Source organism: Neophocaena asiaeorientalis, unplaced genomic scaffold, assembly GCF_003031525.2.
Source record: "Neophocaena asiaeorientalis asiaeorientalis breed wild unplaced genomic scaffold, Neophocaena_asiaeorientalis_V1.1 scaffold348, whole genome shotgun sequence".
Classification (NCBI taxonomy): Eukaryota; Metazoa; Chordata; class Mammalia; order Artiodactyla; family Phocoenidae; genus Neophocaena; species Neophocaena asiaeorientalis.
Genome location: NW_020172672.1, coordinates 1,835,598 through 1,858,981, shown reverse-complemented (window position 1 = coordinate 1,858,981; position 23,384 = coordinate 1,835,598). Strand labels below are relative to the sequence as shown.

Genomic DNA, 23,384 nt, shown 5'->3' with positions numbered 1-23,384 from the left:
ACCTTCTCCTTAAGGTGCCCCCAGCCTCCCCACCTCCTCTCCCTCCTTCCTCCGACCCTCCACACACCCTGGTTCCCCAAATTCAGAGCCCTTATTACAATGAGCTTAACTGCTGATCTGTCTAGTCTATCTCCCCCATTAGACTGTGACTTCCCTAAGGCAAGGGACTGAATATTGGCTATTTCTATATTCCAAGCATCTAGCACAATGCCTGACGTTTATTGTAGGCATTTGATGAGTTGAATAAATGCATGAATTACCATATTTCCTAAATTCTTGGTCTCCATCCATCCTACAAATATAACAACAATTTAAACAGCCCTGCCACATTAAATGTAGACCTCAATTACAAGATGTGTGCCAATTGTACAGGCATTAAATTGTGCGGAAAAGGTGCCTCTTGGATCAAGGACACATCAGAATTGAGAATAGACAATAACAGCATACAGACCAAGTGGTGAGGGATACAAGGGGTACAGGGGTAAAGGAGAGATTTGACAGCCTGGGTAAAATCCAGAAGTTATCAGCAAGACAGAAAAGCTACAGAAAAGGCTTCTGCTCTCGTGTGGGTACCAAACATCGCAGCTTTCCCCAAAACTAGTTGCTTCATTGAGACCTACCCATAGAAATCAGGATAAGAACAAGATGTAGGGCATCTTGTTCCTACCAGTACAAAATGAGCATTTTTATTTACCTCTACTGTCCATGCAGGGAAACTGCAGTCAATGCCTTTACCCCAGGACCATGTTTCACTCCTGCTTCCTCTCGTGGAGACAATCCATAACCCCGTGGCCATGGTTCCTACCCCAGATTCTCACCCAAGATCAATGTCCTAAGGCAGGTTAGTGCTACCTTCTGAGGAAGCCTAAGGGTGGAATGGAAAGAAACCCAGACAGACCTGGGTTTGAATCCTGATCCAGCCACTTACGAACTGGCATGTTACTTAGCTCTCTGAGCCCCATCTATAACATGGGGATAACAGCGCCAAACCTGAAGGGCTCTGACAATGAAAACGGTGTGAGTCCAGTACCTGGCACAGGCCGGTGGCCGGATGCAGGATGGCTGCGGCAATGATTGCTCTCGGCTGTGTCGGAAACACCCGGCAAGCCGGCCTCCTAGCAGGCCAGAGCTCCCCTGGGAACCCCCAGAGGTTCAGGTGGGAAGTACTGCTGGAAACTTGGAGTTCGCCCCTTCAGATTCTGTCCAGCCCACAGGGGATGCCTCCGAGGGATGACTCCTTGCCAGTGGCAGCATTTTACTGGGGCCTGGCTTGCTGCTTCTTCCTCCTTGGCCAATAATCACCTCTGGGGAAGCCTGGCTCTGGGGCCAGGTGGCCACGCCGACTCACCCCCGGGCCCCTTGGCTCCCACGGCCAAGGCCGGCCTCCCTTTCCGTGAGGAAGGTACCCCACCCAAGTCCAGCTCCGAGGCTGCACGGGGCGCCCCTCCTCCTGGGCCTGCAGAGTCCCAGCCAGGGCTGCTGGGGACAGAAGCACATGCCTGAGGAAGAGACTGAGACCAAATCTTTGTTTTGGCGGATTTAATCTGACCTCGCAGCTCAGAAGGTCCCAAGGGTCACACGCTCACTGAGAGCGCCCACTGCACCCGTATGGGCCTGGGGCCACTGCCTCCCAGCCCCCAGCCAGGCCCACAGGCCCAAACACGGGCCCTTTCTCCCCAGGGCCCTCGGCATTTTCCTCAGGCCAGGCTCCAAGGAACAGACTCCAGATGACAAAATCCTCAGGCTGAAAGCTGCTTCCAAGTCCTTTAGCATTTTATAACTGGAATTGAATGAGGAATTGTTGCCATGTTCCTCTGAGGCTTGGAATCCACCGTTATGGGCACACCTGCCCCAGGTGTGCTGCAGGAGAAGGAACAACAGTGAACAAAAGAAGACCCAGAGGATGCAGGCAGGGTCTCTGCCTGCAGGAAGTGCCGGGAGTGCCCAGCAAGGTCACTTCCCTTTGCTGAAGGAGCGCTGAGTGAATGCACCCATGGTTCTCAATTGAGAGGTTGTTTGTAAGTTGTCTTGGGGAGTTTCCAAGATGTCTTCTTGAAGAAAAAGAAGTTACAAGGAGACGGAAAGCAATGGTCACGGAGTCAGACTGCAGCCTACCTTCCTTAACTGACCAGCTCTGCCACTTCACTTTAACTGAACCACTGAACTTTCCAGCCCTCTGCAGCTTTGGAAAGGTTCGCAGTCAAACCAAGCTTCAGCCTGTCCATGACTATTTAAAAAGGGGGAGATAATAATACCTACCTTACTCACTTGCTGGGAGGATTAAACTACATAATGTAAATAAAGCACTCAGTTCACATGGTAAGTGCCCAGTTAAACTTAGCTATTTATTTTTATTATGTTATTTTTCAGCCAACTCTCTGTACACTCAAAAAAAGCACAGCTAGATTCTCTGGTAGAAACTAAAGAACATTCTATTCTGACCAGCCCCAAGGGAAGGGGTGATCTGAAATCAGCAAAAAGTGTGAACAAGTTTGAGTAAAGGAAGGGGAAGCTTGTTTTCATACAGAAATAGTTCTGTTACTGTCAGATGAGAGAAGTCAGGTTTCTTGCAGAAAAGCAATCAGGATGTGAATTCTATAGAATCGATGGTTTATATATACATGATCAAGAGGTAAATCCTACCTAGTTTCACCTTCTCCCTTGCAAATGTATTTATTCTTTTAAATTAGTAAGTAATCCCCTTTGCTCTATCTCTGCCCCACAGCCCACACACCAGCCTCAAATTAATCAACTCTCAGACTTAATCTATGGACCAAGAGGAACTGACAAGGCAACTGACTATTTCTAGTGTCTAGCATCTAGTGCAGCTTTCAAATCTCAGGGTTGTTCTAGCCACAAAGGTACAGATACAAACCACGGCATTTGTTCCTACCCCACTCTGGAATATTCTGGGAAGGCTAAAAGGTAAATTGATGGGTCTTCCTTAAGAGACAAAAAGTGTTTTTACATCAACCTAAGTGAGGTTACTCTCTGGTTATACTGTAACTATGCTGTGCATATATATCTGGTACTCCTAAAGGTGCTTTAAAAACAGTGTATTCTTAGGTAGGTAAATTTCATCTCTGACTCATATACTTAAATATTTTGGGCAAGAAGCCCTTTGCAAAAACAGCCCAGCGGTGTACTTCAGGTCAACCTTTCTGTCCAAATTAAGGCAAATCTGAAATTATTTTAAGCCTGTTACATTAGGTCAACGTGTAGACACCTGGAAGAACGTGGGAGGCCAGCACTCCCAGTGAGTGCAGTTGAGTGACTGGTGAGCAGAGGAGAACAGAGCAAACACCAGCTCACAGGGCAAAGCCAATGGGGCTTTGGAGGAAAAAGGGAGACAATGGACCATGTAGAGAGACAAGGATCACTCAGGTGCCACGCTCCAAATGGAAAACAACACTTTCTACATTTACAATGACTTTTCAGTCACCACCACAACAGACACATTATCTCTTTTGGGTCTCAAGGTCACCCAGTGTGCAAATCTTTCCTAGGAGAGGTACAGGGAGCAGTGGTTACTTGTTCAAATGTTACAGCTAGTTCGTAACAGCACAGGAATTCAGATACCGATCTCCAAGCTCTCATAAAATTTCAGAACCGACAGAGCTGGAAAAAGCCTTAGGGATCACCAGTCTCATCCAAACGCTTTACAAATGATGAAACTGAGACCCAGAGACAAGAGAGGTAGCATCATGGCCAGGACCTAGTCCTGGCAGACAGAAGTACCCCCCAGACCTGGAAGGGAGATGAAGAAAGGCCTGGGTCCCAGTGCTGGTGTCTGAGGGAACTGTCTTTGTGCCCTGTAATTCTCTGGCAGATGGAACTCTCTTGGGGGAGAGGGAGAGGAGGTGAGATAAATATTCAAATCAAGAGTCTTTTGCTCCAGTTTGAGTGAGACGCCATATCTGGAGTAGTTTGGACAATAGCATGGGGGTCTCTGCTGTGCCCCCCCGCCAGCCTGCTTTCTTCTGGCTGTTCTTGGGGGGCTTCTCAGACAGGGGTCGGACCTTGCATCCTAAAGTAGCTTCTTTGTTGTTGGACTTTTGCTGGTTTTCCTACCAGCTTCCCTAGGAGAACGGTCTCCCTTGCGTGTGCCCACTTCCCTCCCTTCTCCTGGAATGTGAAGCTGCTCTTCCTCCACCTTTCTGTCTGTCACTTTGATACAGTGATGAATACAATTGGTGTCCTATTGGGTGTGACTAGGAATTATTGGAGATGAAAGGGTTCTCTACCAAAATAACTTTGGAATATTGGGTCAAATAAAATTAAAAGATTTCTTGACTGCAGAACTTCTCAGAGCCTTAAATCAGTTCGTGATTCAGCTCTGAGAGGAAGATATCATTTGCAGCAATCCATAACTCAATGAACTGTGGGACCCTCCCTTAACTTTGTGTGGGTGAAACCGAATCCCCCCAACACTGAGTTTATTATTTTTAACCTCTCTACCTAAAGCGTTATTCCCTTTCTTGTCCCACCCTTGTTCCCCTCAGGATTGAGGAGTATCAAAGAAAAGGGGGAAACCAAGCAGGACCCTGCGGGGCCCTTCCAGGTACCAAAGCCCCATTTCTTATTTGTAGAAAACTACACTAAACTAAAGGCTTTAGTCTCCTAGGCCTTCCCTGAGTTCCAAAGAGCAGACTCAAGCAGTTACTAATTAGGAAAGTGAGAGAGTACAGAAATAAGGGAAAAGCAGTCAGGCAAGAAAAGTAATGATAGCTTAAACAATACTTCAATGATAGTAAAACAGAGTCCTAGTTCCTCCTCAAGGGATATACATAACAATCTGACACAAGTCTTTGAGTTGTTCTGCAGAAGCTAAGACCCCTCCACCCAGGTGGAGGATGGTGACTACAAGCTGAATAGAAGCATGTGGACCCCAGACTGGTTGGAACCAGAAGGTTGCTGATTAAGATCCTGAAACATCACCCTGTTCCCTCACCACCAACCAATGAGAAGAAAGTCCATGAGCTGCAAGCCTCACCCCAAATGTTGCCTTTAAAAACCCTTCCTTGAAAGCTGTCAGGGAGTTCAGGTCTTTTGAGCATGAGCTGCCCATTCTCTTTGCTTGGCACCCTGCAATAAATGCTCTACTTTCCTTCACCATAACCTGGTGTCAGTGGATTGGCTTTGCTGCACATGGGTGAGGGCAAATGGACCCAGGTTTGGTTTGGTAACACAGGGAGCATTCCATGGTAGTACTAGTGTTTTCTGAAACATGATTTTTTTCAAAAAAAAAAAAAAGAAAGAAAAAGAAAACAAAAAGCAGTATAATGAAGTGCAGGGCCTTGCTATATTTCTCTGCTTTTCCCAGTCATACTTTCTCAGTATCCAGGTATCAGGCTTTCATTTAGTTTACTCTTTTTTGAAACAATTTTCCTCTGGCAAATCCCCACCTCCTTTTCTGTAATGCTTTCTTATGCCCTACCTATTTAGAAATCCATCCTGAATTGCCTTAGACCTTCATTGACAACTGGGATCCCCTCCAAGGCACCTCTACCCTGTGGCTACATCACCCCATTCCCACCCCTTTTCTTTGCACTTCTTTTGTAAAAATAGAAAAATGTGAAGCATATGCAAAGGGACAGGCTTGATTCAGCATTCTTCTAGCAACTACCAAACTTGTAATGAAATGACTACTATCGTGTACCGGAACATCTCCTAGTGGGAAAAAGTTAAACTAAAAGCAGAAGGCATGTGGCTATTTCTCTAACTCTCCTTGGCAGTGGGAGTATGAAACCTTTTTTTTTTTTTCTTTATAATCTTCCAGTTGCTCCAAATCGGTTAGTAGGTTTTCTGGATTAAGCTAATGCACAGTGATAGTTAAGCATCTTGCAGTAGATCCACCCAATAACTTTGTTTCAGGGCAGTATTTTTAGCAGGCACATTTTCCTTTTGTCTGCATACTCTATAGGACCTCTAAGAAATTGTTTTTCCATGGGTGCCATGTACCCTGGCTGGATGACTGAGTCCCTGGGCCATCTGAGGTTGCCACTCATCCCCCTAGAACCTGTCTCTCCATCAGAAGCTGCAGGAGAACATTGTTTATTGCATTCACAGTAAGATTTACCTGGAGGGCTTATGAAAACAGATTCCTGGGCCCCACCCACAGAATTTCTGGATTCATTAGTTCTGGGGTCATCTGGGTGACATGCATTTCTAGGAAGTCCCCAAGTGATGCTGCTGCTGGTTCGGGGACCACACTCCAAGAACCAGTGTTTTAAAAGACACTTCGTCACTCTATCCTTTCTGGCATTTATCATGAACTACTCAAGAAACAAATACTTTTCTAGGTGGGAATTTGGGAGCAAGGGGCCTTGGGACAATACTTCTCTCCAAAGTTTTTCTGTTCCCGTTGTTCTGATGACGTGTGGTCTTTTAATTCATGGGTCTAGTGATTCGTGGCATTAAATCTTCTGGATGATTTCACACATGGAAGAAAGTTTGATTGCAGAGAGACGAGCAGGGGAGACAGGAGGGATGGTGTAATCCTTTTGGTCTGGCTAGCATGAGCTGTTTCTCCCTCTGTTTAGAAGAGGTTATCCCACAAACTTCCCCCTCATCTTTAGTCAGGTCTGGCTGAGAAGCAACAGGATGCAGAAGAAAAAAAACATGGCTTTGGAGTCAAAATTAGCTGGGTTTAAATACCATCTCTGTGTAACTTTGGCAAAGTCACTTAACCTCTCTGAGCCTATTTATGAAATAAGGCTAATGGTGCCTACCTTGAAGGTTACTGAGAAGACAAAATGAGACAAGATATATAAAGCATCTAAAATAGTGTCATGTGTAGAGTATGTACTCAGCACAAGCAGATTTCATCCCTTTCCCCTTCCGTTTTACAGAGAGGATGTAGGTTGTAACTTAAAAGCACTGCTATTCTTGCTGGCTGTAGACACTGTCTCCTGCTCTATGCCAAGTCTAGGGAGGACTGTCTGCTGGGGAATGAGGGATTTTCCTTTTAGAGTATTTGCCTCATCCTCCAGATTTTAATGGAGAAGATGCAAGGAAGGAAGATAATCCCTCAACTTCAAATCCTCCTAAATGTGGGAGTCCTTGTTGACTATGTTTTTTATGAGTCGATGGTGTAATGTGGTTGCCAACGTGATATTAGTCAAGCAGTAGTGTGTTTAGAACAAGAGATAATCCCATTCTTCCCCAAGCTGTTTATGACCACATCTGAAATACTGTGTCCAGTTTGGGGAAGGACACTCTATAAGGGGCACCTTAGCAAACTGAATTAAGAGGAAAGAGGCCAGGAGGAAAGAGAGACATAAAACCCTGTGATATGGGAATGAGCGATAGAACTAAAGATCTTTGCCAGGGTGAAAAGAAATATTTGTTGGCTATAAGACAGGATTTCACAAGGACATAATGGTGCCTGTCTTCAGGTCTTTCCGTGGAAAGTGTGATTTCTATGGAATCTGTAAGTTCCTTAGCTAGAATGGGGGTCATCTGTTGGAAATTACAACTTTCAAGTCAATGTAGGGAAGGAATTTCCAACTAAATTGTCCCAAAATGCATTATGTTGTCATTGGTGATAATAAGTTTCCTGTCTTTGGTGGCAATCAAGCAGAAGATAGATGACTGCTTGGTGAGAGATTGTCCCTGGATGTGGTGGGTCAGGGAGAGGAAGGAGATGAACCAGATACATCTGAGGTCCCCTGTGACCCAAAAGTTCTGTGATTTTACAACTGTGCCCTAAGTTGAACTTTCGCTGGTTAAGAGTAAGGTGGAAATTTAAGAACTGGTACCTAATTGTCAGTGTTAGGACCATTTTTCCAAATACATGATGAAAAACATTTCTTGTATTTTCCAAAAAGTGCGAACACCATCCCCTCCACCACACACATAAAGGTATTTTTTAAAATCTTAGTGTTAGGGCTTCAGGGACACAAAAAACTTTACTTTCTTGACTTCTGCCCTCCGATTTGGTGCCTAAAATGGCCCAGGTTTTGTAAACAGCAAATATGACACCTCTTGTTCATTCACTTCTATTTCCATTTCAGGGGAAAGATATCAAATACGTTTTTACTTTTTAAAAATATCCAATGGGGGTACCCTCAAGATGGCGGAGGAGTAAGATGTGAAGATCACCTTCCTCCTCACAAATACATCAGAAATACATCTACACGTAGAACAACTCCTACAGAACACCTACTGAACGCTGGCAGAAGACCTCAGACTTCCCAAAAGGCAAGAAACTCCCCACGTACCTGGGTAGGGCAAAAGAAAACAGAATAAACAGAGACAGAAGAATAGGGACGGGACCTGCACCTCTGGGAGGGAGCTGTGAAGGAGGAAAGGTTTCCACACACTAGGAAGCCCCTTCGCGGGTGGAGACTGCAGGTGGCGGAGGCGGGGAGCCTCGGAGCCGCGGAGGAGAGCACAGCAACAGGGGTGCGGAGGGCAAAGCGGAGAGATTCCCGCACAGAGGATCGGTGCCGACCAGCACTCACCAGCCCGAGAGGCTTGTCTGCTCACCCACCGGGACAGGTCGGGGCTGGGAGCTGAGGCTCGGGCTTCGGTCGGATCCCAGGGAGAGGACTGGGGTTGGCTGCGTGAACACAGCCTGAAGGGGGCTAGTGCACCACAGCTAGCTGGGAGGGAGTCCAGGAAAAAGTCTGGAACTGCCTAAGAGGCAAGAGACCCTTGTTTTGCGGTGCGCGAGGAGAGGGGATTCAGAGCACCGCCTAAAATGCTCCAGAGACGAGCGCGAGCTGCGGCTATCAGCAAAGACCCCAGAGACAGGCATGAAATGCTAAGGCTGCTGCTGCAGCCACCAAGAAGCAGCAGCTTCCTTTTTTTTCAGTATAGTTTTTAGCGCTTGTTATTATTGGCAGATTGGTTTTTTGGTTTGATTGTTTTCTTCTTTCTTTTTTTTTGTATTACTTTTTAATTTTTAATAATAATTTTTTTATTTTAATAACTTTATTTTATTTATGTATTTATTTTTTCTTTCTTTCTTTCTTTTTCTTTTTCTCCCTTTTCTTCTGAGCCGTGTGGCTGACAGGGTCTTGGTGCTCCGGCTGGGTGTCAGGCCTGAGCCTCTGAGGTGGGAGAGCCGAGATCAGGACATTGGTCCACCAGAGCCCTCCCAGCTCCACGTAATATCAAATGGCAAAAGCGTTCCCAGAGATCTCCATCTCAACGCTAAGACCCAGCTTGACTCAACAACCAGCAGGCTATAGTGCTGGACACCCTATGCCAAACAACTAGCAAGACAGGAACACAACCCCACCCATTAGCAGAGAGGCTGCCTAAAATCATAGTAAGGTCACAGACACCCCAAAACACACCACTGGACTCGGTCCTGCCCACCAGAAAGACAAAATCCAGCCTCATCCACCAGAACACAGGCAGCAGTCCCCTCCACCAGGAAGCCTACATAATCCACTGAACCAACCTTACCCACTGGGAGCAGACACCAAAAACAACGGGAACAACGAACCTGCAGTCTGTGAAAAGGAGACCCCAAGCACATTAAGTTAAGCAAAATACAAAGACAGAAACACACAGCAGATGAAGGAGCAAGGTAAAACCCATCAGACAAAACAAATGAGGGGGAAATATGCAGTTTACCTGAAAAAGAATTCAGAGTAATGGTAGTCAAGATGATCCAAAATCTCGGAAATAGAATGGAGAAAAAACAAGAAACGTTTAATAAGGACCTAGAAGAACTAAAGAGGAAACAAAAAATGATGAACAACACAATAAATGAAATTAAAAATTCTCTAGAAGGAATTAATAGCAGAATAACTGAGACAGAAGAACAGATAAGTGACCTGGAAGATAAAATAGTGGAAATAATTACCACAGAGCAGAATAAAGAAAAAATAATGAAAAGAGGAACGTGTGCGGAGCCCATGGTGGCGCGGTATCTGTGAGCCAAGCTGGACTCGCTTCTCCTGCAGCTGCTCAGGGACCTGGAGGAACTGGAGGCAAAGCGGGTGGCACTGAATGCCCGGGTGGAGGGCTGGCTCTCACTCTCCAAAGCTCGCTGCGCCATGGGTGCCAAGTCTGTAGGGCCTCTGCAGTATGCCTCCCACATGGAGCCCCAGGTCCACGTCTGCACCAGCGAGGCCCAGGACGGACTCCAGAGGTTCTGAATATGAGAGCCGGCACCCAGACTCCAGAGGACGTGGGACCCCACAAGGCAGTTCTGCACAGGCGCAAGGGCCTCACGAGGGCCCCAGAGCCAGACCGCTCCCCAGCTCCCCAGGACCCTCTGAACTGGTTTAGAATCCTGGCTCCTCACAGTCTACAGCAAGCTCAAGCCAGCTTCTGGGAGGGTCTGCAGCTGGCTGCAGACATGGCCAGCCTTCAGATCCGCGACTGGGGTCGAAGCCAGCTCCAGGGGCTGCAGGAGAAACTCAAGCAGTGGAGCCCAGGGCTCCCTGACCTGCCATCACAGAAGCAAGGCAGTGAGCACAGCTGTTCTTTGATGTGGCTGCATTATCTCAGGCCTTCTTCCTTCACAGATTGCCCCCCACCCAAGCTGTTCCTCCCTCCTTAATACTTCTCTGGTCTGCATGTTTCCAACTTTGTTAGGTGGGGAAGTTTGAAGAGGCAAAGTGAGTAATGTTGAAAGTCACTACTATGAAACCATTTCTAGAGTTGTGTTGTCTCAGGACGTATTCATGTCAGGCAGGCACAAACCTGTTAGGTTAGTTCATATCACTGAACAACTGTAACAACCTGATGCATAAATCAGCTGCGGTTTTTCATTAAAGGATGAAATATTGCACAGCTAGTGGCAGGGAAGGACAAGAGGTAGGTGCTTCAGTTTCACTATATCCTTACAAGTGATTTTGATGGAGGAAAAAACCATACACAGCTAACAGATCAGGACAGAATGATAACTCATCGATAAAACACACACACACACCTAAGTAGATGGGCAGCACTTGGCAGGTTTTAAGCCAGAAAGTAAAAAGGATCGGACCTAGATTTTCAAGGGGAATCTTTCAAGAGACCATTCAGGTTTATAAAACCTGCCATTATCTTTCCAAGAGTGAGTCTTTTAATTTGTTGAAGGGCCAGGAACTCTGTGGCAATTCATTTTCCTACTGGCTTCTTGATAATTTTAGCAGTTTCTAGGAGCTAATTGTTACATTTGGTGGATGTTAGTTTTCTGTTCATAATACGAGATGTAAATTGTTTTTCCCAGTTTGTCTTTTAACTTTGCTTATGGTGGTTTAAAAAAAAAACAAACTTTTTATTATAAAATAAAATAAATAAAACACATTATATTAAATAAAACACATTATATTAAATGGCAAAAAACAACAACAAAAAAGAATGAAAAGAATTGAGGACAGTCTCAGAGACCTCTAGGACAGCATTAAACACACCAATATTTGAATTATAGGGGTACCAGAAGAAGAAGAGAAAGAGTCTAAGGCTGCTGCTGCAGCCACCAAGAAGCAGCAGCTTCCTTTTTTTTCAGTATAGTTTTTAGCGCTTGTTATTATTGGCAGATTGGTTTTTTGGTTTGATTGTTTTCTTCTTTCTTTTTTTTTGTATTACTTTTTAATTTTTAATAATAATTTTTTTATTTTAATAACTTTATTTTATTTATGTATTTATTTTTTCTTTCTTTCTTTCTTTTTCTTTTTCTCCCTTTTCTTCTGAGCCGTGTGGCTGACAGGGTCTTGGTGCTCCGGCTGGGTGTCAGGCCTGAGCCTCTGAGGTGGGAGAGCCGAGATCAGGACATTGGTCCACCAGAGACCTCCCAGCTCCACGTAATATCAAATGGCAAAAGCTTTCCCAGAGATCTCCATCTCAACGCTAAGACCCAGCTTGACTCAACAACCAGCAGGCTATAGTGCTGGACACCCTATGCCAAACAACTAGCAAGACAGGAACACAACCCCACCCATTAGCAGAGAGGCTGCCTAAAATCATAGTAAGGTCACAGACACCCCAAAACACACCACTGGACTCGGTCCTGCCCACCAGAAAGACAAAATCCAGCCTCATCCACCAGAACACAGGCAGCAGTCCCCTCCACCAGGAAGCCTACATAATCCACTGAACCAACCTTACCCACTGGGAGCAGACACCAAAAACAACGGGAACAACGAACCTGCAGTCTGTGAAAAGGAGACCCCAAGCACATTAAGTTAAGCAAAATACAAAGACAGAAACACACAGCAGATGAAGGAGCAAGGTAAAACCCATCAGACAAAACAAATGAGGGGGAAATATGCAGTTTACCTGAAAAAGAATTCAGAGTAATGGTAGTCAAGATGATCCAAAATCTCGGAAATAGAATGGAGAAAAAACAAGAAACGTTTAATAAGGACCTAGAAGAACTAAAGAGGAAACAAAAAATGATGAACAACACAATAAATGAAATTAAAAATTCTCTAGAAGGAATTAATAGCAGAATAACTGAGACAGAAGAACAGATAAGTGACCTGGAAGATAAAATAGTGGAAATAATTACCACAGAGCAGAATAAAGAAAAAATAATGAAAAGAGGAACGTGTGCGGAGCCCATGGTGGCGCGGTATCTGTGAGCCAAGCTGGACTCGCTTCTCCTGCAGCTGCTCAGGGACCTGGAGGAACTGGAGGCAAAGCGGGTGGCACTGAATGCCCGGGTGGAGGGCTGGCTCTCACTCTCCAAAGCTCGCTGCGCCATGGGTGCCAAGTCTGTAGGGCCTCTGCAGTATGCCTCCCACATGGAGCCCCAGGTCCACGTCTGCACCAGCGAGGCCCAGGACGGACTCCAGAGGTTCTGAATATGAGAGCCGGCACCCAGACTCCAGAGGACGTGGGACCCCACAAGGCAGTTCTGCACAGGCGCAAGGGCCTCACGAGGGCCCCAGAGCCAGACCGCTCCCCAGCTCCCCAGGACCCTCTGAACTGGTTTAGAATCCTGGCTCCTCACAGTCTACAGCAAGCTCAAGCCAGCTTCTGGGAGGGTCTGCAGCTGGCTGCAGACATGGCCAGCCTTCAGATCCGCGACTGGGGTCGAAGCCAGCTCCAGGGGCTGCAGGAGAAACTCAAGCAGTGGAGCCCAGGGCTCCCTGACCTGCCATCACAGAAGCAAGGCAGTGAGCACAGCTGTTCTTTGATGTGGCTGCATTATCTCAGGCCTTCTTCCTTCACAGATTGCCCCCCACCCAAGCTGTTCCTCCCTCCTTAATACTTCTCTGGTCTGCATGTTTCCAACTTTGTTAGGTGGGGAAGTTTGAAGAGGCAAAGTGAGTAATGTTGAAAGTCACTACTATGAAACCATTTCTAGAGTTGTGTTGTCTCAGGACGTATTCATGTCAGGCAGGCACAAACCTGTTAGGTTAGTTCATATCACTGAACAACTGTAACAACCTGATGCATAAATCAGCTGCGGTTTTTCATTAAAGGATGAAATATTGCACAGCTAGTGGCAGGGAAGGACAAGAGGTAGGTGCTTCAGTTTCACTATATCCTTACAAGTGATTTTGATGGAGGAAAAAACCATACACAGCTAACAGATCAGGACAGAATGATAACTCATCGATAAAACACACACACACACCTAAGTAGATGGGCAGCACTTGGCAGGTTTTAAGCCAGAAAGTAAAAAGGATCGGACCTAGATTTTCAAGGGGAATCTTTCAAGAGACCATTCAGGTTTATAAAACCTGCCATTATCTTTCCAAGAGTGAGTCTTTTAATTTGTTGAAGGGCCAGGAACTCTGTGGCAATTCATTTTCCTACTGGCTTCTTGATAATTTTAGCAGTTTCTAGGAGCTAATTGTTACATTTGGTGGATGTTAGTTTTCTGTTCATAATACGAGATGTAAATTGTTTTTCCCAGTTTGTCTTTTAACTTTGCTTATGGTGGTTTAAAAAAAAAACAAACTTTTTATTATAAAATAAAATAAATAAAACACATTATATTAAATAAAACACATTATATTAAATGGCAAAAAACAACAACAAAAAAGAATGAAAAGAATTGAGGACAGTCTCAGAGACCTCTAGGACAGCATTAAACACACCAATATTTGAATTATAGGGGTACCAGAAGAAGAAGAGAAAGAGAAAGGGACTGAGAAAATATTTGAAGTGATTATAGTTGAAAACTTCCCTAATATGGGAAAGGAAATAGTCAATCAAGTCTAGGAAGCACAGAGAGTCCCATACAGTATAAATCCAAGGAGAAACAAACCAAGACACATATTAATCAAACTATCAAAAATTAAATACAAAGAAAACATATTAAAAGCAGCAAGGGAAAAACAACAAATAACACACAAGGGAATCCCCATAAGGTTAACAGCTGATCTTTCAGCAGAAACTCCACAAGCCAGAAGGCAGTGGCAGGACATATTTAAAGTGATGAAAGGGAAAAACCTACAACCAAGATTACTCTACCCAGCAAGAACCTCATTCAGATTCGACAGAGAAATTAAAACCTTTACAGACAAGCGAAAGCTAAGAGAATTCAGCACCACCAAACCAGCTTTACAACAAATGCTAAAGGAACTTCTCTAGGCAGGAAACACAACAGAAGGAAAAGACCTACAATAAAAATCCCAAAACAATTAACAAAATGGTAATAGGAATATACATATCGATAACTACCTTGAACGTAAATGGATTAAATGCTCCCACCAAAAGACATAGACTGGCTGAATGGATACAAAAACAAGACCCATATGTATGCTGTCTACAAGAGACCCACCTCACACCTCGGGACACATACAAACTGAAAGTGAAGGGATGGAAAAAGATATTCCATGCAAATGGAAATCAAAATAATGCTGGAGTAGCCATTCTTGTATCAGACAAAATAGATTTTAAAACAAAGACTATTACAAGAGATAAAGAAGAACACTACATAATGATCAAGGGATCAATCCAAGAAGAAGATATAACAATTGTAAATATTAATGCACCCAACATAGGAGCACCTCAATACATAAGGCAAATACTAACAGCCATAAAAGGGGAAATCGACAGTAACACAATCATAGTAGGGGACTTTAACACCACACTTTCACCAATGGACAGATCATCCAAAATGAAAATAAATAAGGAAACACAAGCTTTAAATGATACATTAAACGAGATAGACTTAATTGATATTTATAGGACATTCCATCCAAAAGCAACAGAATACACTTTCTTCTCAAGTGCTCATTCTTGGAACGTTCTCCAGGAACATTCTCAAGTGCTCATTCATGGAACATTCTCCAGGATAGATCATATCCTAGGTCACAAATCAAGCCTTGGTAAATTTAAGAAAATTGAAATCGTATCAAGTATCTTTTCTGACCACAACGCTATGAGACTAGATATCGCTATGAGACTAGATATCAATTACAGGAAAAAATCTGTAAAACAAATACAAACACATGGAGATTAAACAATACACTACTAAATAACCAAGAGATCACTGAAGAAATCAAAAAGGAAATCAGAAAATATCTAGAAACAAATGACAATGAAAACACGATGATGCAAAACTTAAAAGGAGAACAACTGACACTGCAGAAATACAAAGGATCATGAGAGATTACTACAAGCAACAATATGCCAATAAAGTGGACAACCGGGAAGGAATGGACAAACCCTTAGAAATGCACAACCTTCCAAGATTGAACCAGGAAGAAATAGAAAATATGAACACTCCAATCACAAGCACTGAAATTGAAACTATGATTAAAAATCCTCCAACAAACAAAAGCCCAGGACCAGATGGCTTCACAGTACATAATAAAGGCCATATATGACAAACCCACAGCCAACATCATACTCAATGGTGAAAAACTGAAACCATTTCCACTAAGATCAGGAACAAGACAAGGTTGCCCACTCTCACTACTATTATTCAACATAGTGTTGGATGTTTAGCCACAGCAATCAGAGAAGAAAAAGAAATAAAACGAATCCAAATCAGAAAAGAAAAAGTAAAGCTGTCGCTGTTTACAGATGACATGATACTATACACAGAGAATCCTAAAGATGTTACCAGACAACTAGTACAGCTAATGAATGAATTTGGTAAAGTAGCAGGATACAAAATTAATGCACAGAAATTTCTTGCATTCTCAATACTGAGAAAGAAAAATGGAGCTGGAGGAATCATGCTCCCTGACTTCAGATTATACTACAAAGCTACAGTAATCAAGACAGTATACTACTGGCACAAAAACAGAAATATATATCAATGGAAGAGGACAGAAAGCCCAGATATAAACCCACGCACATACGGTCACCTTATCTTTGATAAAGGAGGCAAGAATATACAATGGAGAAAAGACAGCCTCTTCAATAAGTGGTGCTGGGAAAACTGGACAGGTACATGTAAAAGTATGAGATTAGATCACTCCCTAACACCATACACAAAAATAAACTCAAAATGGATTAAAGACCTAAATGTAAGGCCAGACACCATAAAACTCTTAGAGGAAAACATAGGAAGAACACTCTTTGACATAAATCACAGCAAGATCCTTTTTGACCCACCTCATAGAGAAATGGAAATAAAAACAAAAATAAACAAATGGGACCTAATGTCACTTAAAAGCTTTTGCACAGCAAAGGAAACCATAAACAAGACGAAAAGACAGCCTTCAGAATGGGAGAAAATATTTGCAAACGAAGCAACTGACAAAGGATTAATCTCCAAAATTTAGAAGCAGCTCAGGCAGCTCAATATCAACAAAACAAACAACCGAATCCAAAAATGGGCAGAAGACCTAAATAGACATTTCTCCAAAGAAGATATACAGACTGCCAACAAACACATGAAAGAATGCTCAACATCATTAATCATTAGAGAAATGAAAACAAACCTACAGTGAAATATCATTTCACACAGTCAGAATGGCCAACATCAAAATATCTACAAATAATAAATGCTGGAGAGGGTGTGGAGAAAAGGGAACCCTCTTCCACTGTTGGTGGGATTGTAAATTGATACAGCCACTATGGAGAACAGTATGGAGCTTCCTTAAAAAACTAGAAAGAGAATTACCATACAACCCAGGTGTCATACAGAGTGAAGTAAGTCAGAAAGGGAAAAACAAATACCATACGCTAACACGTATATATGGAATCTTTAAAAAAAAAAAAAGGTCATGAAGTACCTAGGAGCAAGATGGGAATAATGACACAGAGCTACTAGAGAATGGACTTGAGGACGCGGGGAATGGGAAGAGTAAGCTGGGAAAAAGTCAGAGAGTGGCGTAGATATATATACACTACCAAATATAAAATAGATAGCTAGTGGGAAGCAACCGCATAGCACAGGGAGATCAGCTCTGTGCTTTGTGACCACCTAGAGGTGTGGGATGGGTAGGATTGGAGTTGGATACAAAAACAAGACCCATATATATGCTCTCTACAAGAGATCCACTTCAGACCTAGGGACACATACAGACTGAAAGTGAGGGGATGGAAAAAGATATTCCATGCAAATGGAAATCAAAATAATGCTGGTGTAGCAATTCTCATATCAGACAAAACAGACTTTAAAACAAAGACTATTACAAGAGACAGAGAAGGACACTACATAATTATCAAGGGATCAATCCAAGAAGAAGACATAACAATTGTAAATAATTATGCCCCCAACAAAGGAGCATTGCAATACATAAGGCAAATACTAACAGCCATAAAAGGGGAAATCGACAGTAATACAATCATAGTAGGGGACTTTAACACCCCACTTTCACCAATGGGCAGATCCTCCAAAATGAAAATAAATAAGGAAACACAAGCTTTAGGTGATACATTGAACAAGATGGACTTAACTGATATTTATAGGACATTCCATCCAAAAACAACAGGATACACTTTCTTCTTAAGTGCTCATGGAACATTCTTCAGGATATACCATACCCTGGGTCACAAATCAAGCCTTGATAAATTTAAGAAAATTGAAATCGTATCAAGTACCTTTTCCTACTACAACGCTATGAGACTAGATATCAATTAAAGGAATAAAACTGTAAAAAATACAAACACGTGGAGGCTAAACAATACATTACTAAATAACCAAGAGATCACTGAAGAAATCAAAGAGGAAATCAAAAAATACCTAGAAACAAATGACAATGAAAACACGATGACCCAAAACCTATGGGATGCAACACAAGTAGTTCTAAGAGGTAAGTTTATAGCAATACAATCCTTCCTTATGAAACAAGAAACATCTCAAATAAACAACCTAACCTTACACCTAAAGCAATTAGAGAAAGAGGAACAAAAAAAACCCAAAGGTAGCAGAAGGAAAGACACCATAAAGATCAGATCAGAAATAAATGGAGGGCGTCCCTGGTAGCGCAGTGGTTGAGAGTCCGCCTGACGATGTGGGGGAAGTGGGTTCGTGCCCCGGTCCGGGGGGATTCCACCTGCCGTGGAGCGGCTGGGCCAGTGTGCCATGGCTGCTGAGCCTGCGCGTCCGGAGCCTGTGCTCGACAATGGGAGGGGCCACGGCAGTGAGACGCCCGCGTACCATAAAAAAAAAAAAACACCAGAAATAAATGGAAAAGAAATGCAGGAAATGATAGCAAAGATCAATAAAACTAAAAGTTGGTTCTTTGAGAAGATAAACAAAATTGATAAACCATTAGCCAGACTCATCAAGAAAAAAAGGGAGAAGACTCAAATCAATAGAATTAGAAATGAAAAAGGAGAAGTAACAACTGACACTGCAGAAATACAAAGGATCATGAGAGATTATACTATAAGCAACTATATGCCAATAAAATGGACAACCTGGAGGAGATGGACAAATTCTTTAAAAAGCACAACCTTCTGAGACTGAACCAGGAAGAAATAGAAAATATAAACAGACCAATCACAAGCACTGAAATTGAAACTATGATTAAAAATCTTCCAACAAACAAAAGCCCAGGACCAGAAGGCTTCACAAGAGACTTCTATCCAACATTTAGAGAAGAGCTAACACCTATCCTTGTCAAACTCTTCCAAAATAGAGCAGAGGGGTTAACACTCCCAAATTCATTCTATGAGGCCACAATCACCCTGATACCAAAAGAAGACAAAGATGTCAGAAAAAAAGAAAACTACAGGCCATTATCACTGATGAACATCAATGCAAAATCCTCAAGAAAATACTAGCAAACAGAATCCAACAGCACATTAAAAGGATCATACACCATGATCAAGTGGGGTTTATCCCAGGAATGCAGGGATTCGGCAATATATGCAAATCAATCAGTGTGATAAACCATATTAACAAATTGAACGATAAAAACCATATGATCATCTCAATAGATGCAGAAAAAGCTTCTGACAAATTCAACACCCATTTATGATAAAAACCCTGCAGAAAGTAGGTATAGAGGGAATTTTCCTCAACATAATAAAGGCCATATATGACAAACCCACAGCCAACATCATTCTCAATGGTGAAAAACTGAAACCATTTCCACTAAGATCAGGAACAAGACAAGGTTGCCCACTCTCACCAATCTTATTCAACATAGTTTTGGAAGTTTTAGCCACAGCAATTACAGATGAAAAAGAAATAAAATGAATCCAAACCAGAAGAAGAGGTAAACTGTCACTGTTTGCAGATGACATGATACTATACATAAAGAATCCTAAAGATGCCACCAGAAAACTACTAGAGCTAATGAATGTATTTGGTAAAGTAGTAGCAGGATACAAAATTAATGCACAGAAATCTCTTGCATTCCTATACACTAATGATGAAAAATATGAAAGTGGAATTAAGGAAACACTCCCATTTACCACTGCAACAAAGGGAATGAAATACCTAGGAATAAACCTACCTAAGAAGACAAAAGACCTGTATGCAGAAAATTATAAGACACTGATGAAAGAAATTAAAGATGATACAAACAGATGGAGAGATATACCATGTTCTTGGGTCGATTGAGAGAGTGGCATGGACATATATACACTACCATATATAAAATAGATAGCTAGTGGGAAGCAGCCGCATAGCCCAGGGAGATCAGCTCGGTGCTTTGTGACCACCTAGAGGGGTGGGGTAGGGAGGGTGGGAGGGAGACGCAAGAGGGAGGATACATGGGGATATGTGTATATGTACAGCTGATTCACTTTGTTATACAGCAGAAGCTAACACGCCATTGTAAAGCAATTATACTCCAATAAAGACGTTTAAAAATATATCCAATTAAAAAGTCCCTCTTGTGTAGGAGCTTTGTTCACATCAGAACTGTGACAATCTGGCCAGTGGTGGGACAAAACTGGCCTACAGGAGTGGGGGCTCTTTCTTGTTTCCCATATCTGACTTCACTTTTAGTTAAAATTTTCTGCCTTCATACCTCCCTTCCATATTCCTTTTACTTTTCCCTACTTTGACAGGGAAAAAAAAAAAATTCTGATCCTGTTCATTTTTGAGAAGAGTTTAGTTGACTGACCTGCAGGGTCACCTCCTAGCGTGTCATATGCATCCACAGCGGAGTGGCAATAGCCCTGAATGTGTGTGTGTTCATGGCTCTGCCTGAAAAGGTTCCCGAATAAGTGTTTGCTGTGGGCCTACTATGTGCCTAACCACCGGGTTGAACATTAGTCTCATAACATAAACTCTAAAAAGTGTGGAGGTTATTCCCAGAGGTCATCAGTTTAACTCCCTTGCCCCACAGCAGCCCTGCTGGATGCCCATTCAGTCTTGCCTGCCCTCTTCCTGGGATGGAAAGTTAAGTTCTGTTTGAGTAAAATAGTCCATCTATGGTTTCCTCCTCTTGAAAATAGTTCCGTAGTTTGAGTCAGAATCATCAAATATTTTACTCAGTGATCCTGGGTTGGCTCTGTGGGACTGTTCAAGAAAAAGCTATTGTCATCCACAGACAAAGTTTGAAACAACTCTCATGCAGCCCTGTGGTCACCTCTTTCCCATTCACCCTTTGGTTCTTCTTATCTTAAAACCAACCTCTGGCTCCTTTGAATATTCCTCATGTGACATAACTTCCTAACCTTCTCACCTTAGTTATCTTCCTGGATATGCTCCAGTTTGGCAATATCATTATGAAAGTTGGCAATCTCCTTTATGGCAATCTCCTTTAAGAGGCAGTATAGAGTAGTGGTTAGGACCAAGAACCCTGGTGCCAGGCTGCTTGGGTTTGAATCCTGACTCTGCCACTTGCAAGCTGCATGACCCCGGGCAAGCTACTCAACTTCTCTGTGGCTCAGCTTCCTTAGCTATAAAATAAGAATATAATAGTGTCTACTCATAGGTCATAGTGAGGATTGAATAAGTTAATGTGTGTCAGCCACTTATAAAACACCTTTGCACATAGTAAGTGCTATACAGGTGGTGGTGTTATTATCTGAAAAAGAAAAGAACAGCAGGGAGGGTGATTGAAACCTCCTTCACTGAGTCTCCCCTTTTCCATAAGCAGCAGGAAGGCCAGAGAAGCAGGCCTCCATCCTTCCCTCCCTCCCTCCCAAGTACAACCCTCTGCAGAAGAGCAGCTGCAGATACCACCCAGAGCTTGCTCCTTTCATTTCCACAATAGACTGTAGGGACAGACTCACCAGAGGCTATGCAGAGGTCCGATGCTCAGCTGGGAGCACCCAGACCCTGCAACTTGCTCCAAAGCAAATGATGCCAGGCAATCTGGGAGAAGATGCTCAGTGGCCATAGGCCATTGGAGCAGTGGTTGGGGTAGGCAAGTCACTACAGAACACAATGGATATAGTGTTGGAGCTCCATCCACCCTCATCTTGCCCTCCTCTGCACCTGTGGGTGACCCAGGGGGTGCCAATTCTCTCACTGAAAAGTTGACAGTGGTGGCTCTCACCATGTGTGAGAGATCATATGAGTCACTTACTAGACAAGTCCTTCCTGCACGTGGAGGCATCAGGCCCTGTCCCTGCCCTCATTTACAAAATTAAACATTTACTTTCATATGACTCCCAGTGGTACAAGGATTTGTTCTTGGGTGATGAAAATATTCTGTCATTAGACAGTGGTGATGGTTACACAACTCTGTAAATACACTAAAAACCACTGAATCATACATTTAAAGGGATAAATTTTATGGCATGTGAATTCTATCTTAATAGAGTTGCTATTTTAAATAACAAAACCAGGTGGCCGGCCCACAGGCCACCCTTTGCCGACCTCTGGAAGAGCCCAACTAGCTCTCCCATTTTACGGTTGAGCAAAATGAGACCAAAGAGGAAGAAAACTAACACTTGCTGAACAGCAAGTATGTGCTGTGTTATGGGCATTTTCATGTAAATTATCATACGCAACATCTGGTTGTTTGGAACAAAAGCAATGCAATGAAAAACACATGTAAAACAAGTAGTAAGATGCCCTGGGCACAGTAGATGTTCAAATCGTCCTTTAACAGAAAAGGACAAAGAAAAGCAACAGCTGACCCAACAGTGGGTCTCTTGGCCATTATGCCATCTGTACATAAAGGATGGACTTAAATATTTAACAGTGTGACTCCTTTGAAAAAAAGAAAAAAAAAAGTTGGCACAGTCCACTAAGACATACAGAACTGGCTGTGTTTGGAGACATCCAAAGGAACTGGTTATGGCTGGAGAAGCTCAGAACATTCCAGCTACGGATGCAGGCAGGCTCTTAGTACTTTACCTAGAGAGCTCTCTGCACTGTCTGAAGAGACATCCACACTATTGCTCTAGGTAAGATAGTTCCACATGACAAAAAGACGTAGCCCTTGGACTCATCAAAGATGGGACAAATCCTTTCCCCTAAGACGATGCTCAGCGCTCCAGCCTACCAGCGTTTCATCAGCTGAGGTCAGCAAAGGTTCACTATTTTTTTTTTTTTTTTTTTTTTTTTTTTGCGGTACGTGGGCCTCTCACTGTTGTGGCCTCTCCCGTTGCGGAGCACAGGCTCCGGATGCGCAGGCTCAGCAGCCATGGCTCACGGGCCCAGCCGCTCCACGGCATGTGGGATCTTCCCACACCGGGGCGCGAACCCTCATCCCCTGCATCGGCAGGCGGACTCTCAACCACTGCGCCACCAGGGAAGCCCAAGGTTCACTATTGATGAAAGACATCCCTACCTTCAGTACTTGCTGAGAACCTGGAAGAGGGAGACCCAGATGGTAAACCCAGGTGTTTCCAAGGCAAGCTAGTCACACAACTCAGCCCACGGGGGTGATTTCAGGACGTGCAATTCTGTACTATGGGGGTGGGGAGAAGAGGCACTAAAAAGGAACCTCAAGACCTGCTTCACAGCTCAGGCACCAGCACTTAGGAAACAAGCTGCAGTTCCCCAGGTTTTAGAAAATGCAACAGTAAGAGCTATAAAAATGCTGACGAGGGGGACCCACTGTCTTTGCCAAAAAACCACAGAACTTTCTCTTTGCACTTCCAACTTCTGAACAAAGCATCATCAAGAAGAAAATACAGCTCCCCAGATCCCTATGGCAAAAAAA

At 43.4% G+C, this 23,384-nt stretch overlaps 1 protein-coding gene and 2 pseudogenes across 4 annotated transcripts in view; 2 read left to right on the top strand and 1 right to left on the bottom strand.

The window, feature by feature from the left end:
- SMOC1 (SPARC related modular calcium binding 1) overlaps nt 1-23,384 on the bottom strand; it is a 152,215-nt gene that overhangs the window by 55,862 nt on the left and 72,969 nt on the right. The window lies entirely within an intron of this gene.
- On the top strand, nt 9,873-10,522 carry LOC112396103 (coiled-coil domain-containing protein 115 pseudogene; annotated as a pseudogene).
- Nucleotides 12,510-13,159, top strand: LOC112396087 (coiled-coil domain-containing protein 115 pseudogene; annotated as a pseudogene).